Genomic DNA, 22237 nt, shown 5'->3' on the forward strand with positions numbered 1-22237 from the left:
AACTCTTCAGTGAAGTCACCTTTCAATCTGTTTTTTATCAGCTAAACAGGTTGAGCTCTTTCAATCGCTCCCTAGAAGGCATTTTTCTCCAACCCTCAGAACATTTGGTGGCTCTTTGCTGCCCCAGCTCCAATTTCTCAACATCTTTTTCAAAGGAGGACACCAAAACTGGAGGCAGGATTCCAACAGCAGTCTCACTGATGCTGTGTCACCTCCCTATCCTCCTCACAGCTCTGCTCATACGTCGAATGATGGCTTCAGCCCTGTTCCCCACAGCATCACACTGGAAGCTCATGTTGAACGGCTTCTCCACTATGGCCCCTGAATCCTTTTCAGAGTCACTGCTTTCCTGGATATACTTCCCCGTTCTGTAGGTGTGGCCAGCCTGCCTTATTGCTAGGCATAGGACCCTGCATTTGGCTCTGGTCAAACTTGTTTTCTTTGAATGGGGCCAGCTTGCCAAATGAGCCAGATCGCTCTGTATCACTGCCCTCTCCTCATCAGCAATGACCACTCTGCCAGTATTTTGTCACCCACCAGTGATTGTATGTTTTCTCCCAATTCATGGATAAAAATTATTTTAAAAAATTTGTCGTCGAGAGCCTTTTCACAAGCCCTAATACCCAGGACCTGCTCCCCACAGCACAGTGAGACAAGGCCGTCCAGCCCTGCTGGTACATAGGAGATAAGCACAGAACACAGACACCTTTAGGAGCTGTTTTGTCCATAGGCTCTGAACATCATGTGGGGATGTAGTGTAGACAGGTCCCAACTGTGTCTCAGTTTCCCACTCTATAAAATGGGGAGAACAAACAAAACCTTGATTAGCTCTATTTGATAGTGGGGAAACTGAGACACCCAGCGGTGAAGAGACTCGCTCATGGTCCCAAAGCCAGGAATAGAAAATGGCAGCTCTTCTGATAGCCAGTCCTGGGACCTAGCCCAGGTTATCCTGGCCTCACTGCTCTAACTTTAGTCACAGCCTTCATGTCATGTCCCTTAACCCCACGTAACTGCAGAAGAAAGATTTTCTCTTGGTCAGCTGGCTCTAATGCATGTGGATGTCTTTCCAAAAGATGTGCTCTGGCTCAGGCACACGTCATGGGTTGACTGAAGGAACCACTCGGTGACATTCTAGGGTTTGGGTTATACAGCAGGTCAGACTAGATGGACAGAATGGTCTTGTCTAACAGTAGAATCTATGAATTAGTGCATTTTTTTGCTGCTAGGAAGATAACTGGACATATTTTCTCTCATTCACTTTCAGCTGGAATAATTTAAATCCATTCCAAAGGATTTCCTCTTCCATTGCATCTTCAGCACCTTTCATAGCAAACACTCAGTGTTGGCCCACACATTTCCAGTTTCAGCGTGTCCCAGGGTGAGATGTCCATTAAAGGAATTGGCACGCAACTGTGCCTAGCCCAGCTTATGCAGCTCTCTAGGGTGAAGGGAATAAGTGACAAGGAGCAGCATGAGACTGGGGCCCAGGCTGGCAGGGAGATACAAGGGCAGCCTGTGCTCAGCCAGGAGAGAGACCCCAAGGGGAGCAGGCTTGGCAGGGGCTCGGATAGTCCTTAAAAGGTCTGGGACAAGCCAGAAAGGGGCCAGGTTGAGCACTTCGGACAAGGCCCTAGGAGGGAAAGACAGGAACGTTTAGGTGATGGGGCAGATAGTCCAGTTGGTTTAGGCTCCCAGGGCCAGACACCCACAGGTGAAGGTGATTGTCGGGGCTTCTGTCCTTCTTCCCCAGGGTAGGTATGATAGTGGAGAAGACTGATGCCGGAAGGGGGAAGTGAGTTAACCCCAAGGTCACCCACTGAGTTTATATCACAAATGCATACTTGGAAGGATCCAAGAGAAGAAACATGGATTTCCCAGTCTCTTCTTTCTAGGAGTCCCCAGGGCCAAGGTAAAACCCCTGCTGCTCCTTCCCATTCTGCTCACCTCCAAGATGCGCTGGAGTTTGTCTGTGCTGGGGGTTGCTGGATCTAGAGCTCGTCATCCATGTTCTCTGGGCAGTCCTTGCCCAGAGCAGCTCTCTGCAGAGGCCCTGGTGCACACCAGGTTAGGGAACAGCCAAGCTGCTAGGGATGAAAGCTGGGCTTCTGGGCAGAATCCAGGACCCAAATCCCAGGCTGTGGAAAGAAAGGACTGCGCACGGAGGCACAACGTAATGTCCCATAGAGGGAAGAGCCTCTCCCCACCATTTCTTAACCTCATGGGCTGTTCTCATGCTCTGCCAACTGCACCTCTCAGTAGCTCCAGTTGTCTGAGGGAGCAGGGACCAGAGGCCATCCTGCTGTTGGGACAGAGGTGGAGGTTGATGTTCAACCTCCATATGGGTGTTGTCCTTTCTCATGCCCACGGTCAATACGCCATGCAAGGGAAGCTCTCTGGACATGTGATTCCAGCTCCAGAGCCAGGGACAGCTTCAGCTTGCTGGAAGGAGACTGTGTCTGAGACCTTACAGTTGTGGGATGAGACAGACACTAAGATAGGCATGGAAGTTTGGGGAAATGGGGGAGAGGCCGGTGTTGGGCAAGGAGGACAACAACAAGGACCCGAGTCTCCTCCCTGTCAATAACCCCCTGCTCAGCCAATCAGGGTAGAGACTGAGGGGCGGGAGGCTGAGGGTTCTCACCAGAGAGCCCAAAGGATGGCCCAGGTCACTGCGGGGGATCACTGGCCGAGCACTATTTCAGCCCCACATTTTTGGGTGGACCTTCCACAATGGGAGCTGCAGAGCACCCCCAGTCACTTCCCCCGACACACCCCTCCTGGTGGCGGGAGGGGAACAGGGGAAAGGACAAAAGAAGTAAGAGAAGAAGAGAAAGGAGGGAGGGATGGAGGAAAAGATAAAACAAAAAGGACAAACCCTAATGTCCCCAGTGATTCTAAGGGACAAAATCCTAGGTGGGGAATAAAATTCTGCCACCTTAAGCTAGCGTTTTCCAGGCCGAGAATTCAGCTGCCACCAAATGGATCAGACTGAACAGGTTCCAAACCTCTCGGAGGCTCTTACCTTCCAAACAGGGACGTCTGTTTTCTAGTAAAATCAGGAAAAGGAAAGGAGAAAACTCAAAAGAGGTTCCTCCTCGCGCTCACGTACGTAAACCCTAATACTCTCTCAGTCCTCAAAGAGGGACCTCGAGAAGGAGACTTGCTGAAGCAAAGCTACAGGGGTCTCCGAGGTTTCCCTGGCCGCGCGCCCCTGTCCTGCCTGGCTGATGTCAGCATCTCTCTGTGAGGTCACCACCTCCCCACTACCTTTCACCAATAGGCTGAGGTCCTGCAAAAGGCCTTTGTGATGTCACTGCCACACCCACCCCTGGGGTGACCACATGTCCCGATTTTATAGGGACAGTCCCGCTATTTGGGGCTTTTTCTTATATAGGCTCCAATTACCGCCCACTCCCTGTCCCGTTTTTCACACTTGCTATCCGGTCAGCCTACCCACCCATCCCCTGCAGTGCTAATGTCCTGCCGCTGGCTAGACACTTTGGAGGTTTGAGCCTCTCCCTGTGGATCACCCCACTCAATGAGTGTTCATTCTAGGAAGCAAGCCGGCTAGACAGCAAAACATCACAGGCTACTCCCAATGCTACATTCAGTTTTTCAGAAATGAGTAGACTTGATGGCCAGAAGAGACCATTAGAGCATCTAATCTGACCCCCTGTATATCACAGGCCTCCTGTATACCATAATCGCTACCGTTTGGCAAACACATTCCAGAAAGGCATCTAGTCTTCATTAAATGACATCAAGAGATGGAGAATCCACCACTTTCCTTGGTAGCTTGTTCCCGTGGTGAATCATCCTCGCCGTTGAATATTTGTGCTTTATTTGTGATATGAATTGGTCTCTTTTCACCTTCCAGCCATTGGGTCTTGTTATGCCTTTCTCTGCTAGATTAACAAGCCTTTTAATCCCCAGTATTTTCTCTCCATTAAGGCATTTCAACACTTCAGTGAAGTCACCTTTCAATCTGTTTTTTATCAGCTAAACAGGTTGAGCTCTTTCAATCGCTCCCTAGAAGGCATTTTTCTCCAACCCTCAGAACATTTGGTGGCTCTTTGCTGCCCCAGCTCCAATTTCTCAACATCTTTTTCAAAGGAGGACACCAAAACTGGAGGCAGGATTCCAACAGCAGTCTCACTGATGCTGTGTCACCTCCCTATCCTCCTCACAGCTCTGCTCATACGTCGAATGATGGCTTCAGCCCTGTTCCCCACAGCATCACACTGGAAGCTCATGTTGAACGGCTTCTCCACTATGGCCCCTGAATCCTTTTCAGAGTCACTGCTTTCCTGGATATACTTCCCCGTTCTGTAGGTGTGGCCAGCCTGCCTTATTGCTAGGCATAGGACCCTGCATTTGGCTCTGGTCAAACTTGTTTTCTTTGAATGGGGCCAGCTTGCCAAATGAGCCAGATCGCTCTGTATCACTGCCCTCTCCTCATCAGCAATGACCACTCTGCCAGTATTTTGTCACCCACCAGTGATTGTATGTTTTCTCCCAATTCATGGATAAAAATTATTTTAAAAAATTTGTCGTCGAGAGCCTTTTCACAAGCCCTAATACCCAGGACCTGCTCCCCACAGCACAGTGAGACAAGGCCGTCCAGCCCTGCTGGTACATAGGAGATAAGCACAGAACACAGACACCTTTAGGAGCTGTTTTGTCCATAGGCTCTGAACATCATGTGGGGATGTAGTGTAGACAGGTCCCAACTGTGTCTCAGTTTCCCACTCTATAAAATGGGGAGAACAAACAAAACCTTGATTAGCGCTATTTGATAGTGGGGAAACTGAGACACCCAGCGGTGAAGAGACTCGCTCATGGTCCCAAAGCCAGGAATAGAAAATGGCAGCTCTTCTGATAGCCAGTCCTGGGACCTAGCCCAGGTTATCCTGGCCTCACTGCTCTAACTTTAGTCACAGCCTTCATGTCATGTCCCTTAACCCCACGTAACTGCAGAAGAAAGATTTTCTCTTGGTCAGCTGGCTCTAATGCATGTGGATGTCTTTCCAAAAGATGTGCTCTGGCTCAGGCACACGTCATGGGTTGACTGAAGGAACCACTCGGTGACATTCTAGGGTTTGGGTTATACAGCAGGTCAGACTAGATGGACAGAATGGTCTTGTCTAACAGTAGAATCTATGAATTAGTGCATTTTTTTGCTGCTAGGAAGATAACTGGACATATTTTCTCTCATTCACTTTCAGCTGGAATAATTTAAATCCATTCCAAAGGATTTCCTCTTCCATTGCATCTTCAGCACCTTTCATAGCAAACACTCAGTGTTGGCCCACACATTTCCAGTTTCAGCGTGTCCCAGGGTGAGATGTCCATTAAAGGAATTGGCACGCAACTGTGCCTAGCCCAGCTTATGCAGCTCTCTAGGGTGAAGGGAATAAGTGACAAGGAGCAGCATGAGACTGGGGCCCAGGCTGGCAGGGAGATACAAGGGCAGCCTGTGCTCAGCCAGGAGAGAGACCCCAAGGGGAGCAGGCTTGGCAGGGGCTCGGATAGTCCTTTAAAGGTCTGGGACAAGCCAGAAAGGGGCCAGGTTGAGCACTTCGGACAAGGCCCTAGGAGGGAAAGACAGGAACGTTTAGGTGATGGGGCAGATAGTCCAGTTGGTTTAGGCTCCCAGGGCCAGACACCCACAGGTGAAGGTGATTGTCGGGGCTTCTGTCCTTCTTCCCCAGGGTAGGTATGATAGTGGAGAAGACTGATGCCGGAAGGGGGAAGTGAGTTAACCCCAAGGTCACCCACTGAGTTTATATCACAAATGCATACTTGGAAGGATCCAAGAGAAGAAACATGGATTTCCCAGTCTCTTCTTTCTAGGAGTCCCCAGGGCCAAGGTAAAACCCCTGCTGCTCCTTCCCATTCTGCTCACCTCCAAGATGCGCTGGAGTTTGTCTGTGCTGGGGGTTGCTGGATCTAGAGCTCGTCATCCATGTTCTCTGGGCAGTCCTTGCCCAGAGCAGCTCTCTGCAGAGGCCCTGGTGCACACCAGGTTAGGGAACAGCCAAGCTGCTAGGGATGAAAGCTGGGCTTCTGGGCAGAATCCAGGACCCAAATCCCAGGCTGTGGAAAGAAAGGACTGCGCACGGAGGCACAACGTAATGTCCCATAGAGGGAAGAGCCTCTCCCCACCATTTCTTAACCTCATGGGCTGTTCTCATGCTCTGCCAACTGCACCTCTCAGTAGCTCCAGTTGTCTGAGGGAGCAGGGACCAGAGGCCATCCTGCTGTTGGGACAGAGGTGGAGGTTGATGTTCAACCTCCATATGGGTGTTGTCCTTTCTCATGCCCACGGTCAATACGCCATGCAAGGGAAGCTCTCTGGACATGTGATTCCAGCTCCAGAGCCAGGGACAGCTTCAGCTTGCTGGAAGGAGACTGTGTCTGAGACCTTACAGTTGTGGGATGAGACAGACACTAAGATAGGCATGGAAGTTTGGGGAAATGGGGGAGAGGCCGGTGTTGGGCAAGGAGGACAACAACAAGGACCCGAGTCTCCTCCCTGTCAATAACCCCCTGCTCAGCCAATCAGGGTAGAGACTGAGGGGCGGGAGGCTGAGGGTTCTCACCAGAGAGCCCAAAGGATGGCCCAGGTCACTGCGGGGGATCACTGGCCGAGCACTATTTCAGCCCCACATTTTTGGGTGGACCTTCCACAATGGGAGCTGCAGAGCACCCCCAGTGACTTCCCCCGACACACCCCTCCTGGTGGCGGGAGGGGAACAGGGGAAAGGACAAAAGAAGTAAGAGAAGAAGAGAAAGGAGGGAGGGATGGAGGAAAAGATAAAACAAAAAGGACAAACCCTAATGTCCCCAGTGATTCTAAGGGACAAAATCCTAGGTGGGGAATAAAATTCTGCCACCTTAAGCTAGCGTTTTCCAGGCCGAGAATTCAGCTGCCACCAAATGGATCAGACTGAACAGGTTCCAAACCTCTCGGAGGCTCTTACCTTCCAAACAGGGACGTCTGTTTTCTAGTAAAATCAGGAAAAGGAAAGGAGAAAACTCAAAAGAGGTTCCTCCTCGCGCTCACGTACGTAAACCCTAATACTCTCTCAGTCCTCAAAGAGGGACCTCGAGAAGGAGACTTGCTGAAGCAAAGCTACAGGGGTCTCCGAGGTTTCCCTGGCCGCGCGCCCCTGTCCGGCCTGGCTGATGTCAGCATCTCTCTGTGAGGTCACCACCTCCCCACTACCTTTCACCAATAGGCTGAGGTCCTGCAAAAGGCCTTTGTGATGTCACTGCCACACCCACCCCTGGGGTGACCACATGTCCCGATTTTATAGGGACAGTCCCGCTATTTGGGGCTTTTTCTTATATAGGCTCCAATTACCGCCCACTCCCTGTCCCGTTTTTCACACTTGCTATCCGGTCAGCCTACCCACCCATCCCCTGCAGTGCTAATGTCCTGCCGCTGGCTAGACACTTTGGAGGTTTGAGCCTCTCCCTGTGGATCACCCCACTCAATGAGTGTTCATTCTAGGAAGCAAGCCGGCTAGACAGCAAAACATCACAGGCTACTCCCAATGCTACATTCAGTTTTTCAGAAATGAGTAGACTTGATGGCCAGAAGAGACCATTAGAGCATCTAATCTGACCCCCTGTATATCACAGGCCTCCTGTATACCATAATCGCTACCGTTTGGCAAACACATTCCAGAAAGGCATCTAGTCTTCATTAAATGACATCAAGAGATGGAGAATCCACCACTTTCCTTGGTAGCTTGTTCCCGTGGTGAATCATCCTCGCCGTTGAATATTTGTGCTTTATTTGTGATATGAATTGGTCTCTTTTCACCTTCCAGCCATTGGGTCTTGTTATGCCTTTCTCTGCTAGATTAACGAGCCTTTTAATCCCCAGTATTTTCTCTCCATTAAGGCATTTCAACACTTCAGTGAAGTCACCTTTCAATCTGTTTTTTATCAGCTAAACAGGTTGAGCTCTTTCAATCGCTCCCTAGAAGGCATTTTTCTCCAACCCTCAGAACATTTGGTGGCTCTTTGCTGCCCCAGCTCCAATTTCTCAACATCTTTTTCAAAGGAGGACACCAAAACTGGAGGCAGGATTCCAACAGCAGTCTCACTGATGCTGTGTCACCTCCCTATCCTCCTCACAGCTCTGCTCATACGTCGAATGATGGCTTCAGCCCTGTTCCCCACAGCATCACACTGGAAGCTCATGTTGAACGGCTTCTCCACTATGGCCCCTGAATCCTTTTCAGAGTCACTGCTTTCCTGGATATACTTCCCCGTTCTGTAGGTGTGGCCAGCCTGCCTTATTGCTAGGCATAGGACCCTGCATTTGGCTCTGGTCAAACTTGTTTTCTTTGAATGGGGCCAGCTTGCCAAATGAGCCAGATCGCTCTGTATCACTGCCCTCTCCTCATCAGCAATGACCACTCTGCCAGTATTTTGTCACCCACCAGTGATTGTATGTTTTCTCCCAATTCATGGATAAAAATTATTTTAAAAAATTTGTCGTCGAGAGCCTTTTCACAAGCCCTAATACCCAGGACCTGCTCCCCACAGCACAGTGAGACAAGGCCGTCCAGCCCTGCTGGTACATAGGAGATAAGCACAGAACACAGACACCTTTAGGAGCTGTTTTGTCCATAGGCTCTGAACATCATGTGGGGATGTAGTGTAGACAGGTCCCAACTGTGTCTCAGTTTCCCACTCTATAAAATGGGGAGAACAAACAAAACCTTGATTAGCTCTATTTGATAGTGGGGAAACTGAGACACCCAGCGGTGAAGAGACTCGCTCATGGTCCCAAAGCCAGGAATAGAAAATGGCAGCTCTTCTGATAGCCAGTCCTGGGACCTAGCCCAGGTTATCCTGGCCTCACTGCTCTAACTTTAGTCACAGCCTTCATGTCATGTCCCTTAACCCCACGTAACTGCAGAAGAAAGATTTTCTCTTGGTCAGCTGGCTCTAATGCATGTGGATGTCTTTCCAAAAGATGTGCTCTGGCTCAGGCACACGTCATGGGTTGACTGAAGGAACCACTCGGTGACATTCTAGGGTTTGGGTTATACAGCAGGTCAGACTAGATGGACAGAATGGTCTTGTCTAACAGTAGAATCTATGAATTAGTGCATTTTTTTGCTGCTAGGAAGATAACTGGACATATTTTCTCTCATTCACTTTCAGCTGGAATAATTTAAATCCATTCCAAAGGATTTCCTCTTCCATTGCATCTTCAGCACCTTTCATAGCAAACACTCAGTGTTGGCCCACACATTTCCAGTTTCAGCGTGTCCCAGGGTGAGATGTCCATTAAAGGAATTGGCACGCAACTGTGCCTAGCCCAGCTTATGCAGCTCTCTAGGGTGAAGGGAATAAGTGACAAGGAGCAGCATGAGACTGGGGCCCAGGCTGGCAGGGAGATACAAGGGCAGCCTGTGCTCAGCCAGGAGAGAGACCCCAAGGGGAGCAGGCTTGGCAGGGGCTCGGATAGTCCTTAAAAGGTCTGGGACAAGCCAGAAAGGGGCCAGGTTGAGCACTTCGGACAAGGCCCTAGGAGGGAAAGACAGGAACGTTTAGGTGATGGGGCAGATAGTCCAGTTGGTTTAGGCTCCCAGGGCCAGACACCCACAGGTGAAGGTGATTGTCGGGGCTTCTGTCCTTCTTCCCCAGGGTAGGTATGATAGTGGAGAAGACTGATGCCGGAAGGGGGAAGTGAGTTAACCCCAAGGTCACCCACTGAGTTTATATCACAAATGCATACTTGGAAGGATCCAAGAGAAGAAACATGGATTTCCCAGTCTCTTCTTTCTAGGAGTCCCCAGGGCCAAGGTAAAACCCCTGCTGCTCCTTCCCATTCTGCTCACCTCCAAGATGCGCTGGAGTTTGTCTGTGCTGGGGGTTGCTGGATCTAGAGCTCGTCATCCATGTTCTCTGGGCAGTCCTTGCCCAGAGCAGCTCTCTGCAGAGGCCCTGGTGCACACCAGGTTAGGGAACAGCCAAGCTGCTAGGGATGAAAGCTGGGCTTCTGGGCAGAATCCAGGACCCAAATCCCAGGCTGTGGAAAGAAAGGACTGCGCACGGAGGCACAACGTAATGTCCCATAGAGGGAAGAGCCTCTCCCCACCATTTCTTAACCTCATGGGCTGTTCTCATGCTCTGCCAACTGCACCTCTCAGTAGCTCCAGTTGTCTGAGGGAGCAGGGACCAGAGGCCATCCTGCTGTTGGGACAGAGGTGGAGGTTGATGTTCAACCTCCATATGGGTGTTGTCCTTTCTCATGCCCACGGTCAATACGCCATGCAAGGGAAGCTCTCTGGACATGTGATTCCAGCTCCAGAGCCAGGGACAGCTTCAGCTTGCTGGAAGGAGACTGTGTCTGAGACCTTACAGTTGTGGGATGAGACAGACACTAAGATAGGCATGGAAGTTTGGGGAAATGGGGGAGAGGCCGGTGTTGGGCAAGGAGGACAACAACAAGGACCCGAGTCTCCTCCCTGTCAATAACCCCCTGCTCAGCCAATCAGGGTAGAGACTGAGGGGCGGGAGGCTGAGGGTTCTCACCAGAGAGCCCAAAGGATGGCCCAGGTCACTGCGGGGGATCACTGGCCGAGCACTATTTCAGCCCCACATTTTTGGGTGGACCTTCCACAATGGGAGCTGCAGAGCACCCCCAGTGACTTCCCCCGACACACCCCTCCTGGTGGCGGGAGGGGAACAGGGGAAAGGACAAAAGAAGTAAGAGAAGAAGAGAAAGGAGGGAGGGATGGAGGAAAAGATAAAACAAAAAGGACAAACCCTAATGTCCCCAGTGATTCTAAGGGACAAAATCCTAGGTGGGGAATAAAATTCTGCCACCTTAAGCTAGCGTTTTCCAGGCCGAGAATTCAGCTGCCACCAAATGGATCAGACTGAACAGGTTCCAAACCTCTCGGAGGCTCTTACCTTCCAAACAGGGACGTCTGTTTTCTAGTAAAATCAGGAAAAGGAAAGGAGAAAACTCAAAAGAGGTTCCTCCTCGCGCTCACGTACGTAAACCCTAATACTCTCTCAGTCCTCAAAGAGGGACCTCGAGAAGGAGACTTGCTGAAGCAAAGCTACAGGGGTCTCCGAGGTTTCCCTGGCCGCGCTCCCCTGTCCGGCCTGGCTGATGTCAGCATCTCTCTGTGAGGTCACCACCTCCCCACTACCTTTCACCAATAGGCTGAGGTCCTGCAAAAGGCCTTTGTGATGTCACTGCCACACCCACCCCTGGGGTGACCACATGTCCCGATTTTATAGGGACAGTCCCGCTATTTGGGGCTTTTTCTTATATAGGCTCCAATTACCGCCCACTCCCTGTCCCGTTTTTCACACTTGCTATCCGGTCAGCCTACCCACCCATCCCCTGCAGTGCTAATGTCCTGCCGCTGGCTAGACACTTTGGAGGTTTGAGCCTCTCCCTGTGGATCACCCCACTCAATGAGTGTTCATTCTAGGAAGCAAGCCGGCTAGACAGCAAAACATCACAGGCTACTCCCAATGCTACATTCAGTTTTTCAGAAATGAGTAGACTTGATGGCCAGAAGAGACCATTAGAGCATCTAATCTGACCCCCTGTATATCACAGGCCTCCTGTATACCATAATCGCTACCGTTTGGCAAACACATTCCAGAAAGGCATCTAGTCTTCATTAAATGACATCAAGAGATGGAGAATCCACCACTTTCCTTGGTAGCTTGTTCCCGTGGTGAATCATCCTCGCCGTTGAATATTTGTGCTTTATTTGTGATATGAATTGGTCTCTTTTCACCTTCCAGCCATTGGGTCTTGTTATGCCTTTCTCTGCTAGATTAACGAGCCTTTTAATCCCCAGTATTTTCTCTCCATTAAGGCATTTCAACACTTCAGTGAAGTCACCTTTCAATCTGTTTTTTATCAGCTAAACAGGTTGAGCTCTTTCAATCGCTCCCTAGAAGGCATTTTTCTCCAACCCTCAGAACATTTGGTGGCTCTTTGCTGCCCCAGCTCCAATTTCTCAACATCTTTTTCAAAGGAGGACACCAAAACTGGAGGCAGGATTCCAACAGCAGTCTCACTGATGCTGTGTCACCTCCCTATCCTCCTCACAGCTCTGCTCATACGTCGAATGATGGCTTCAGCCCTGTTCCCCACAGCATCACACTGGAAGCTCATGTTGAACGGCTTCTCCACTATGGCCCCTGAATCCTTTTCAGAGTCACTGCTTTCCTGGATATACTTCCCCGTTCTGTAGGTGTGGCCAGCCTGCCTTATTGCTAGGCATAGGACCCTGCATTTGGCTCTGGTCAAACTTGTTTTCTTTGAATGGGGCCAGCTTGCCAAATGAGCCAGATCGCTCTGTATCACTGCCCTCTCCTCATCAGCAATGACCACTCTGCCAGTATTTTGTCACCCACCAGTGATTGTATGTTTTCTCCCAATTCATGGATAAAAATTATTTTAAAAAATTTGTCGTCGAGAGCCTTTTCACAAGCCCTAATACCCAGGACCTGCTCCCCACAGCACAGTGAGACAAGGCCGTCCAGCCCTGCTGGTACATAGGAGATAAGCACAGAACACAGACACCTTTAGGAGCTGTTTTGTCCATAGGCTCTGAACATCATGTGGGGATGTAGTGTAGACAGGTCCCAACTGTGTCTCAGTTTCCCACTCTATAAAATGGGGAGAACAAACAAAACCTTGATTAGCTCTATTTGATAGTGGGGAAACTGAGACACCCAGCGGTGAAGAGACTCGCTCATGGTCCCAAAGCCAGGAATAGAAAATGGCAGCTCTTCTGATAGCCAGTCCTGGGACCTAGCCCAGGTTATCCTGGCCTCACTGCTCTAACTTTAGTCACAGCCTTCATGTCATGTCCCTTAACCCCACGTAACTGCAGAAGAAAGATTTTCTCTTGGTCAGCTGGCTCTAATGCATGTGGATGTCTTTCCAAAAGATGTGCTCTGGCTCAGGCACACGTCATGGGTTGACTGAAGGAACCACTCGGTGACATTCTAGGGTTTGGGTTATACAGCAGGTCAGACTAGATGGACAGAATGGTCTTGTCTAACAGTAGAATCTATGAATTAGTGCATTTTTTTGCTGCTAGGAAGATAACTGGACATATTTTCTCTCATTCACTTTCAGCTGGAATAATTTAAATCCATTCCAAAGGATTTCCTCTTCCATTGCATCTTCAGCACCTTTCATAGCAAACACTCAGTGTTGGCCCACACATTTCCAGTTTCAGCGTGTCCCAGGGTGAGATGTCCATTAAAGGAATTGGCACGCAACTGTGCCTAGCCCAGCTTATGCAGCTCTCTAGGGTGAAGGGAATAAGTGACAAGGAGCAGCATGAGACTGGGGCCCAGGCTGGCAGGGAGATACAAGGGCAGCCTGTGCTCAGCCAGGAGAGAGACCCCAAGGGGAGCAGGCTTGGCAGGGGCTCGGATAGTCCTTTAAAGGTCTGGGACAAGCCAGAAAGGGGCCAGGTTGAGCACTTCGGACAAGGCCCTAGGAGGGAAAGACAGGAACGTTTAGGTGATGGGGCAGATAGTCCAGTTGGTTTAGGCTCCCAGGGCCAGACACCCACAGGTGAAGGTGATTGTCGGGGCTTCTGTCCTTCTTCCCCAGGGTAGGTATGATAGTGGAGAAGACTGATGCCGGAAGGGGGAAGTGAGTTAACCCCAAGGTCACCCACTGAGTTTATATCACAAATGCATACTTGGAAGGATCCAAGAGAAGAAACATGGATTTCCCAGTCTCTTCTTTCTAGGAGTCCCCAGGGCCAAGGTAAAACCCCTGCTGCTCCTTCCCATTCTGCTCACCTCCAAGATGCGCTGGAGTTTGTCTGTGCTGGGGGTTGCTGGATCTAGAGCTCGTCATCCATGTTCTCTGGGCAGTCCTTGCCCAGAGCAGCTCTCTGCAGAGGCCCTGGTGCACACCAGGTTAGGGAACAGCCAAGCTGCTAGGGATGAAAGCTGGGCTTCTGGGCAGAATCCAGGACCCAAATCCCAGGCTGTGGAAAGAAAGGACTGCGCACGGAGGCACAACGTAATGTCCCATAGAGGGAAGAGCCTCTCCCCACCATTTCTTAACCTCATGGGCTGTTCTCATGCTCTGCCAACTGCACCTCTCAGTAGCTCCAGTTGTCTGAGGGAGCAGGGACCAGAGGCCATCCTGCTGTTGGGACAGAGGTGGAGGTTGATGTTCAACCTCCATATGGGTGTTGTCCTTTCTCATGCCCACGGTCAATACGCCATGCAAGGGAAGCTCTCTGGACATGTGATTCCAGCTCCAGAGCCAGGGACAGCTTCAGCTTGCTGGAAGGAGACTGTGTCTGAGACCTTACAGTTGTGGGATGAGACAGACACTAAGATAGGCATGGAAGTTTGGGGAAATGGGGGAGAGGCCGGTGTTGGGCAAGGAGGACAACAACAAGGACCCGAGTCTCCTCCCTGTCAATAACCCCCTGCTCAGCCAATCAGGGTAGAGACTGAGGGGCGGGAGGCTGAGGGTTCTCACCAGAGAGCCCAAAGGATGGCCCAGGTCACTGCGGGGGATCACTGGCCGAGCACTATTTCAGCCCCACATTTTTGGGTGGACCTTCCACAATGGGAGCTGCAGAGCACCCCCAGTGACTTCCCCCGACACACCCCTCCTGGTGGCGGGAGGGGAACAGGGGAAAGGACAAAAGAAGTAAGAGAAGAAGAGAAAGGAGGGAGGGATGGAGGAAAAGATAAAACAAAAAGGACAAACCCTAATGTCCCCAGTGATTCTAAGGGACAAAATCCTAGGTGGGGAATAAAATTCTGCCACCTTAAGCTAGCGTTTTCCAGGCCGAGAATTCAGCTGCCACCAAATGGATCAGACTGAACAGGTTCCAAACCTCTCGGAGGCTCTTACCTTCCAAACAGGGACGTCTGTTTTCTAGTAAAATCAGGAAAAGGAAAGGAGAAAACTCAAAAGAGGTTCCTCCTCGCGCTCACGTACGTAAACCCTAATACTCTCTCAGTCCTCAAAGAGGGACCTCGAGAAGGAGACTTGCTGAAGCAAAGCTACAGGGGTCTCCGAGGTTTCCCTGGCCGCGCTCCCCTGTCCGGCCTGGCTGATGTCAGCATCTCTCTGTGAGGTCACCACCTCCCCACTACCTTTCACCAATAGGCTGAGGTCCTGCAAAAGGCCTTTGTGATGTCACTGCCACACCCACCCCTGGGGTGACCACATGTCCCGATTTTATAGGGACAGTCCCGCTATTTGGGGCTTTTTCTTATATAGGCTCCAATTACCGCCCACTCCCTGTCCCGTTTTTCACACTTGCTATCCGGTCAGCCTACCCACCCATCCCCTGCAGTGCTAATGTCCTGCCGCTGGCTAGACACTTTGGAGGTTTGAGCCTCTCCCTGTGGATCACCCCACTCAATGAGTGTTCATTCTAGGAAGCAAGCCGGCTAGACAGCAAAACATCACAGGCTACTCCCAATGCTACATTCAGTTTTTCAGAAATGAGTAGACTTGATGGCCAGAAGAGACCATTAGAGCATCTAATCTGACCCCCTGTATATCACAGGCCTCCTGTATACCATAATCGCTACCGTTTGGCAAACACATTCCAGAAAGGCATCTAGTCTTCATTAAATGACATCAAGAGATGGAGAATCCACCACTTTCCTTGGTAGCTTGTTCCCGTGGTGAATCATCCTCGCCGTTGAATATTTGTGCTTTATTTGTGATATGAATTGGTCTCTTTTCACCTTCCAGCCATTGGGTCTTGTTATGCCTTTCTCTGCTAGATTAACGAGCCTTTTAATCCCCAGTATTTTCTCTCCATTAAGGCATTTCAACACTTCAGTGAAGTCACCTTTCAATCTGTTTTTTATCAGCTAAACAGGTTGAGCTCTTTCAATCGCTCCCTAGAAGGCATTTTTCTCCAACCCTCAGAACATTTGGTGGCTCTTTGCTGCCCCAGCTCCAATTTCTCAACATCTTTTTCAAAGGAGGACACCAAAACTGGAGGCAGGATTCCAACAGCAGTCTCACTGATGCTGTGTCACCTCCCTATCCTCCTCACAGCTCTGCTCATACGTCGAATGATGGCTTCAGCCCTGTTCCCCACAGCATCACACTGGAAGCTCATGTTGAACGGCTTCTCCACTATGGCCCCTGAATCCTTTTCAGAGTCACTGCTTTCCTGGATATACTTCCCCGTTCTGTAGGTGTGGCCAGCCTGCCTTATTGCTAGGCATAGGACCCTGCATTTGGCTCTGGTCAAACTTGTTTTCTTTGAATGGGGCCAGCTTGCCAAATGAGCCAGATCGCTCTGTATCACTGCCCTCTCCTCATCAGCAATGACCACTCTGCCAGTATTTTGTCACCCACCAGTGATTGTATGTTTTCTCCCAATTCATGGATAAAAATTATTTTAAAAAATTTGTCGTCGAGAGCCTTTTCACAAGCCCTAATACCCAGGACCTGCTCCCCACAGCACAGTGAGACAAGGCCGTCCAGCCCTGCTGGTACATAGGAGATAAGCACAGAACACAGACACCTTTAGGAGCTGTTTTGTCCATAGGCTCTGAACATCATGTGGGGATGTAGTGTAGACAGGTCCCAACTGTGTCTCAGTTTCCCACTCTATAAAATGGGGAGAACAAACAAAACCTTGATTAGCTCTATTTGATAGTGGGGAAACTGAGACACCCAGCGGTGAAGAGACTCGCTCATGGTCCCAAAGCCAGGAATAGAAAATGGCAGCTCTTCTGATAGCCAGTCCTGGGACCTAGCCCAGGTTATCCTGGCCTCACTGCTCTAACTTTAGTCACAGCCTTCATGTCATGTCCCTTAACCCCACGTAACTGCAGAAGAAAGATTTTCTCTTGGTCAGCTGGCTCTAATGCATGTGGATGTCTTTCCAAAAGATGTGCTCTGGCTCAGGCACACGTCATGGGTTGACTGAAGGAACCACTCGGTGACATTCTAGGGTTTGGGTTATACAGCAGGTCAGACTAGATGGACAGAATGGTCTTGTCTAACAGTAGAATCTATGAATTAGTGCATTTTTTTGCTGCTAGGAAGATAACTGGACATATTTTCTCTCATTCACTTTCAGCTGGAATAATTTAAATCCATTCCAAAGGATTTCCTCTTCCATTGCATCTTCAGCACCTTTCATAGCAAACACTCAGTGTTGGCCCACACATTTCCAGTTTCAGCGTGTCCCAGGGTGAGATGTCCATTAAAGGAATTGGCACGCAACTGTGCCTAGCCCAGCTTATGCAGCTCTCTAGGGTGAAGGGAATAAGTGACAAGGAGCAGCATGAGACTGGGGCCCAGGCTGGCAGGGAGATACAAGGGCAGCCTGTGCTCAGCCAGGAGAGAGACCCCAAGGGGAGCAGGCTTGGCAGGGGCTCGGATAGTCCTTTAAAGGTCTGGGACAAGCCAGAAAGGGGCCAGGTTGAGCACTTCGGACAAGGCCCTAGGAGGGAAAGACAGGAACGTTTAGGTGATGGGGCAGATAGTCCAGTTGGTTTAGGCTCCCAGGGCCAGACACCCACAGGTGAAGGTGATTGTCGGGGCTTCTGTCCTTCTTCCCCAGGGTAGGTATGATAGTGGAGAAGACTGATGCCGGAAGGGGGAAGTGAGTTAACCCCAAGGTCACCCACTGAGTTTATATCACAAATGCATACTTGGAAGGATCCAAGAGAAGAAACATGGATTTCCCAGTCTCTTCTTTCTAGGAGTCCCCAGGGCCAAGGTAAAACCCCTGCTGCTCCTTCCCATTCTGCTCACCTCCAAGATGCGCTGGAGTTTGTCTGTGCTGGGGGTTGCTGGATCTAGAGCTCGTCATCCATGTTCTCTGGGCAGTCCTTGCCCAGAGCAGCTCTCTGCAGAGGCCCTGGTGCACACCAGGTTAGGGAACAGCCAAGCTGCTAGGGATGAAAGCTGGGCTTCTGGGCAGAATCCAGGACCCAAATCCCAGGCTGTGGAAAGAAAGGACTGCGCACGGAGGCACAACGTAATGTCCCATAGAGGGAAGAGCCTCTCCCCACCATTTCTTAACCTCATGGGCTGTTCTCATGCTCTGCCAACTGCACCTCTCAGTAGCTCCAGTTGTCTGAGGGAGCAGGGACCAGAGGCCATCCTGCTGTTGGGACAGAGGTGGAGGTTGATGTTCAACCTCCATATGGGTGTTGTCCTTTCTCATGCCCACGGTCAATACGCCATGCAAGGGAAGCTCTCTGGACATGTGATTCCAGCTCCAGAGCCAGGGACAGCTTCAGCTTGCTGGAAGGAGACTGTGTCTGAGACCTTACAGTTGTGGGATGAGACAGACACTAAGATAGGCATGGAAGTTTGGGGAAATGGGGGAGAGGCCGGTGTTGGGCAAGGAGGACAACAACAAGGACCCGAGTCTCCTCCCTGTCAATAACCCCCTGCTCAGCCAATCAGGGTAGAGACTGAGGGGCGGGAGGCTGAGGGTTCTCACCAGAGAGCCCAAAGGATGGCCCAGGTCACTGCGGGGGATCACTGGCCGAGCACTATTTCAGCCCCACATTTTTGGGTGGACCTTCCACAATGGGAGCTGCAGAGCACCCCCAGTGACTTCCCCGACACACCCCTCCTGGTGGCGGGAGGGGAACAGGGGAAAGGACAAAAGAAGTAAGAGAAGAAGAGAAAGGAGGGAGGGATGGAGGAAAAGATAAAACAAAAAGGACAAACCCTAATGTCCCCAGTGATTCTAAGGGACAAAATCCTAGGTGGGGAATAAAATTCTGCCACCTTAAGCTAGCGTTTTCCAGGCCGAGAATTCAGCTGCCACCAAATGGATCAGACTGAACAGGTTCCAAACCTCTCGGAGGCTCTTACCTTCCAAACAGGGACGTCTGTTTTCTAGTAAAATCAGGAAAAGGAAAGGAGAAAACTCAAAAGAGGTTCCTCCTCGCGCTCACGTACGTAAACCCTAATACTCTCTCAGTCCTCAAAGAGGGACCTCGAGAAGGAGACTTGCTGAAGCAAAGCTACAGGGGTCTCCGAGGTTTCCCTGGCCGCGCGCCCCTGTCCGTCCTGGCTGATGTCAGCATCTCTCTGTGAGGTCACCACCTCCCCACTACCTTTCACCAATAGGCTGAGGTCCTGCAAAAGGCCTTTGTGATGTCACTGCCACACCCACCCCTGGGGTGACCACATGTCCCGATTTTATAGGGACAGTCCCGCTATTTGGGGCTTTTTCTTATATAGGCTCCAATTACCGCCCACTCCCTGTCCCGTTTTTCACACTTGCTATCCGGTCAGCCTACCCACCCATCCCCTGCAGTGCTAATGTCCTGCCGCTGGCTAGACACTTTGGAGGTTTGAGCCTCTCCCTGTGGATCACCCCACTCAATGAGTGTTCATTCTAGGAAGCAAGCCGGCTAGACAGCAAAACATCACAGGCTACTCCCAATGCTACATTCAGTTTTTCAGAAATGAGTAGACTTGATGGCCAGAAGAGACCATTAGAGCATCTAATCTGACCCCCTGTATATCACAGGCCTCCTGTATACCATAATCGCTACCGTTTGGCAAACACATTCCAGAAAGGCATCTAGTCTTCATTAAATGACATCAAGAGATGGAGAATCCACCACTTTCCTTGGTAGCTTGTTCCCGTGGTGAATCATCCTCGCCGTTGAATATTTGTGCTTTATTTGTGATATGAATTGGTCTCTTTTCACCTTCCAGCCATTGGGTCTTGTTATGCCTTTCTCTGCTAGATTAACGAGCCTTTTAATCCCCAGTATTTTCTCTCCATTAAGGCATTTCAACACTTCAGTGAAGTCACCTTTCAATCTGTTTTTTATCAGCTAAACAGGCTGAGCTCTTTCAATCGCTCCCTAGAAGGCATTTTTCTCCAACCCTCAGAACATTTGGTGGCTCTTTGCTGCCCCAGCTCCAATTTCTCAACATCTTTTTCAAAGGAGGACACCAAAACTGGAGGCAGGATTCCAACAGCAGTCTCACTGATGCTGTGTCACCTCCCTATCCTCCTCACAGCTCTGCTCATACGTCGAATGATGGCTTCAGCCCTGTTCCCCACAGCATCACACTGGAAGCTCATGTTGAACGGCTTCTCCACTATGGCCCCTGAATCCTTTTCAGAGTCACTGCTTTCCTGGATATACTTCCCCGTTCTGTAGGTGTGGCCAGCCTGCCTTATTGCTAGGCATAGGACCCTGCATTTGGCTCTGGTCAAACTTGTTTTCTTTGAATGGGGCCAGCTTGCCAAATGAGCCAGATCGCTCTGTATCACTGCCCTCTCCTCATCAGCAATGACCACTCTGCCAGTATTTTGTCACCCACCAGTGATTGTATGTTTTCTCCCAATTCATGGATAAAAATTATTTTAAAAAATTTGTCGTCGAGAGCCTTTTCACAAGCCCTAATACCCAGGACCTGCTCCCCACAGCACAGTGAGACAAGGCCGTCCAGCCCTGCTGGTACATAGGAGATAAGCACAGAACACAGACACCTTTAGGAGCTGTTTTGTCCATAGGCTCTGAACATCATGTGGGGATGTAGTGTAGACAGGTCCCAACTGTGTCTCAGTTTCCCACTCTATAAAATGGGGAGAACAAACAAAACCTTGATTAGCTCTATTTGATAGTGGGGAAACTGAGACACCCAGCGGTGAAGAGACTCGCTCATGGTCCCAAAGCCAGGAATAGAAAATGGCAGCTCTTCTGATAGCCAGTCCTGGGACCTAGCCCAGGTTATCCTGGCCTCACTGCTCTAACTTTAGTCACAGCCTTCATGTCATGTCCCTTAACCCCACGTAACTGCAGAAGAAAGATTTTCTCTTGGTCAGCTGGCTCTAATGCATGTGGATGTCTTTCCAAAAGATGTGCTCTGGCTCAGGCACACGTCATGGGTTGACTGAAGGAACCACTCGGTGACATTCTAGGGTTTGGGTTATACAGCAGGTCAGACTAGATGGACAGAATGGTCTTGTCTAACAGTAGAATCTATGAATTAGTGCATTTTTTTGCTGCTAGGAAGATAACTGGACATATTTTCTCTCATTCACTTTCAGCTGGAATAATTTAAATCCATTCCAAAGGATTTCCTCTTCCATTGCATCTTCAGCACCTTTCATAGCAAACACTCAGTGTTGGCCCACACATTTCCAGTTTCAGCGTGTCCCAGGGTGAGATGTCCATTAAAGGAATTGGCACGCAACTGTGCCTAGCCCAGCTTATGCAGCTCTCTAGGGTGAAGGGAATAAGTGACAAGGAGCAGCATGAGACTGGGGCCCAGGCTGGCAGGGAGATACAAGGGCAGCCTGTGCTCAGCCAGGAGAGAGACCCCAAGGGGAGCAGGCTTGGCAGGGGCTCGGATAGTCCTTTAAAGGTCTGGGACAAGCCAGAAAGGGGCCAGGTTGAGCACTTCGGACAAGGCCCTAGGAGGGAAAGACAGGAACGTTTAGGTGATGGGGCAGATAGTCCAGTTGGTTTAGGCTCCCAGGGCCAGACACCCACAGGTGAAGGTGATTGTCGGGGCTTCTGTCCTTCTTCCCCAGGGTAGGTATGATAGTGGAGAAGACTGATGCCGGAAGGGGGAAGTGAGTTAACCCCAAGGTCACCCACTGAGTTTATATCACAAATGCATACTTGGAAGGATCCAAGAGAAGAAACATGGATTTCCCAGTCTCTTCTTTCTAGGAGTCCCCAGGGCCAAGGTAAAACCCCTGCTGCTCCTTCCCATTCTGCTCACCTCCAAGATGCGCTGGAGTTTGTCTGTGCTGGGGGTTGCTGGATCTAGAGCTCGTCATCCATGTTCTCTGGGCAGTCCTTGCCCAGAGCAGCTCTCTGCAGAGGCCCTGGTGCACACCAGGTTAGGGAACAGCCAAGCTGCTAGGGATGAAAGCTGGGCTTCTGGGCAGAATCCAGGACCCAAATCCCAGGCTGTGGAAAGAAAGGACTGCGCACGGAGGCACAACGTAATGTCCCATAGAGGGAAGAGCCTCTCCCCACCATTTCTTAACCTCATGGGCTGTTCTCATGCTCTGCCAACTGCACCTCTCAGTAGCTCCAGTTGTCTGAGGGAGCAGGGACCAGAGGCCATCCTGCTGTTGGGACAGAGGTGGAGGTTGATGTTCAACCTCCATATGGGTGTTGTCCTTTCTCATGCCCACGGTCAATACGCCATGCAAGGGAAGCTCTCTGGACATGTGATTCCAGCTCCAGAGCCAGGGACAGC

This window comes from Lepidochelys olivacea (assembly GCF_965140295.1).
Source record: "Lepidochelys olivacea isolate rLepOli2 genome assembly, chromosome: 2".
Lineage (NCBI taxonomy): Eukaryota > Metazoa > Chordata > Testudines > Cheloniidae > Lepidochelys > Lepidochelys olivacea.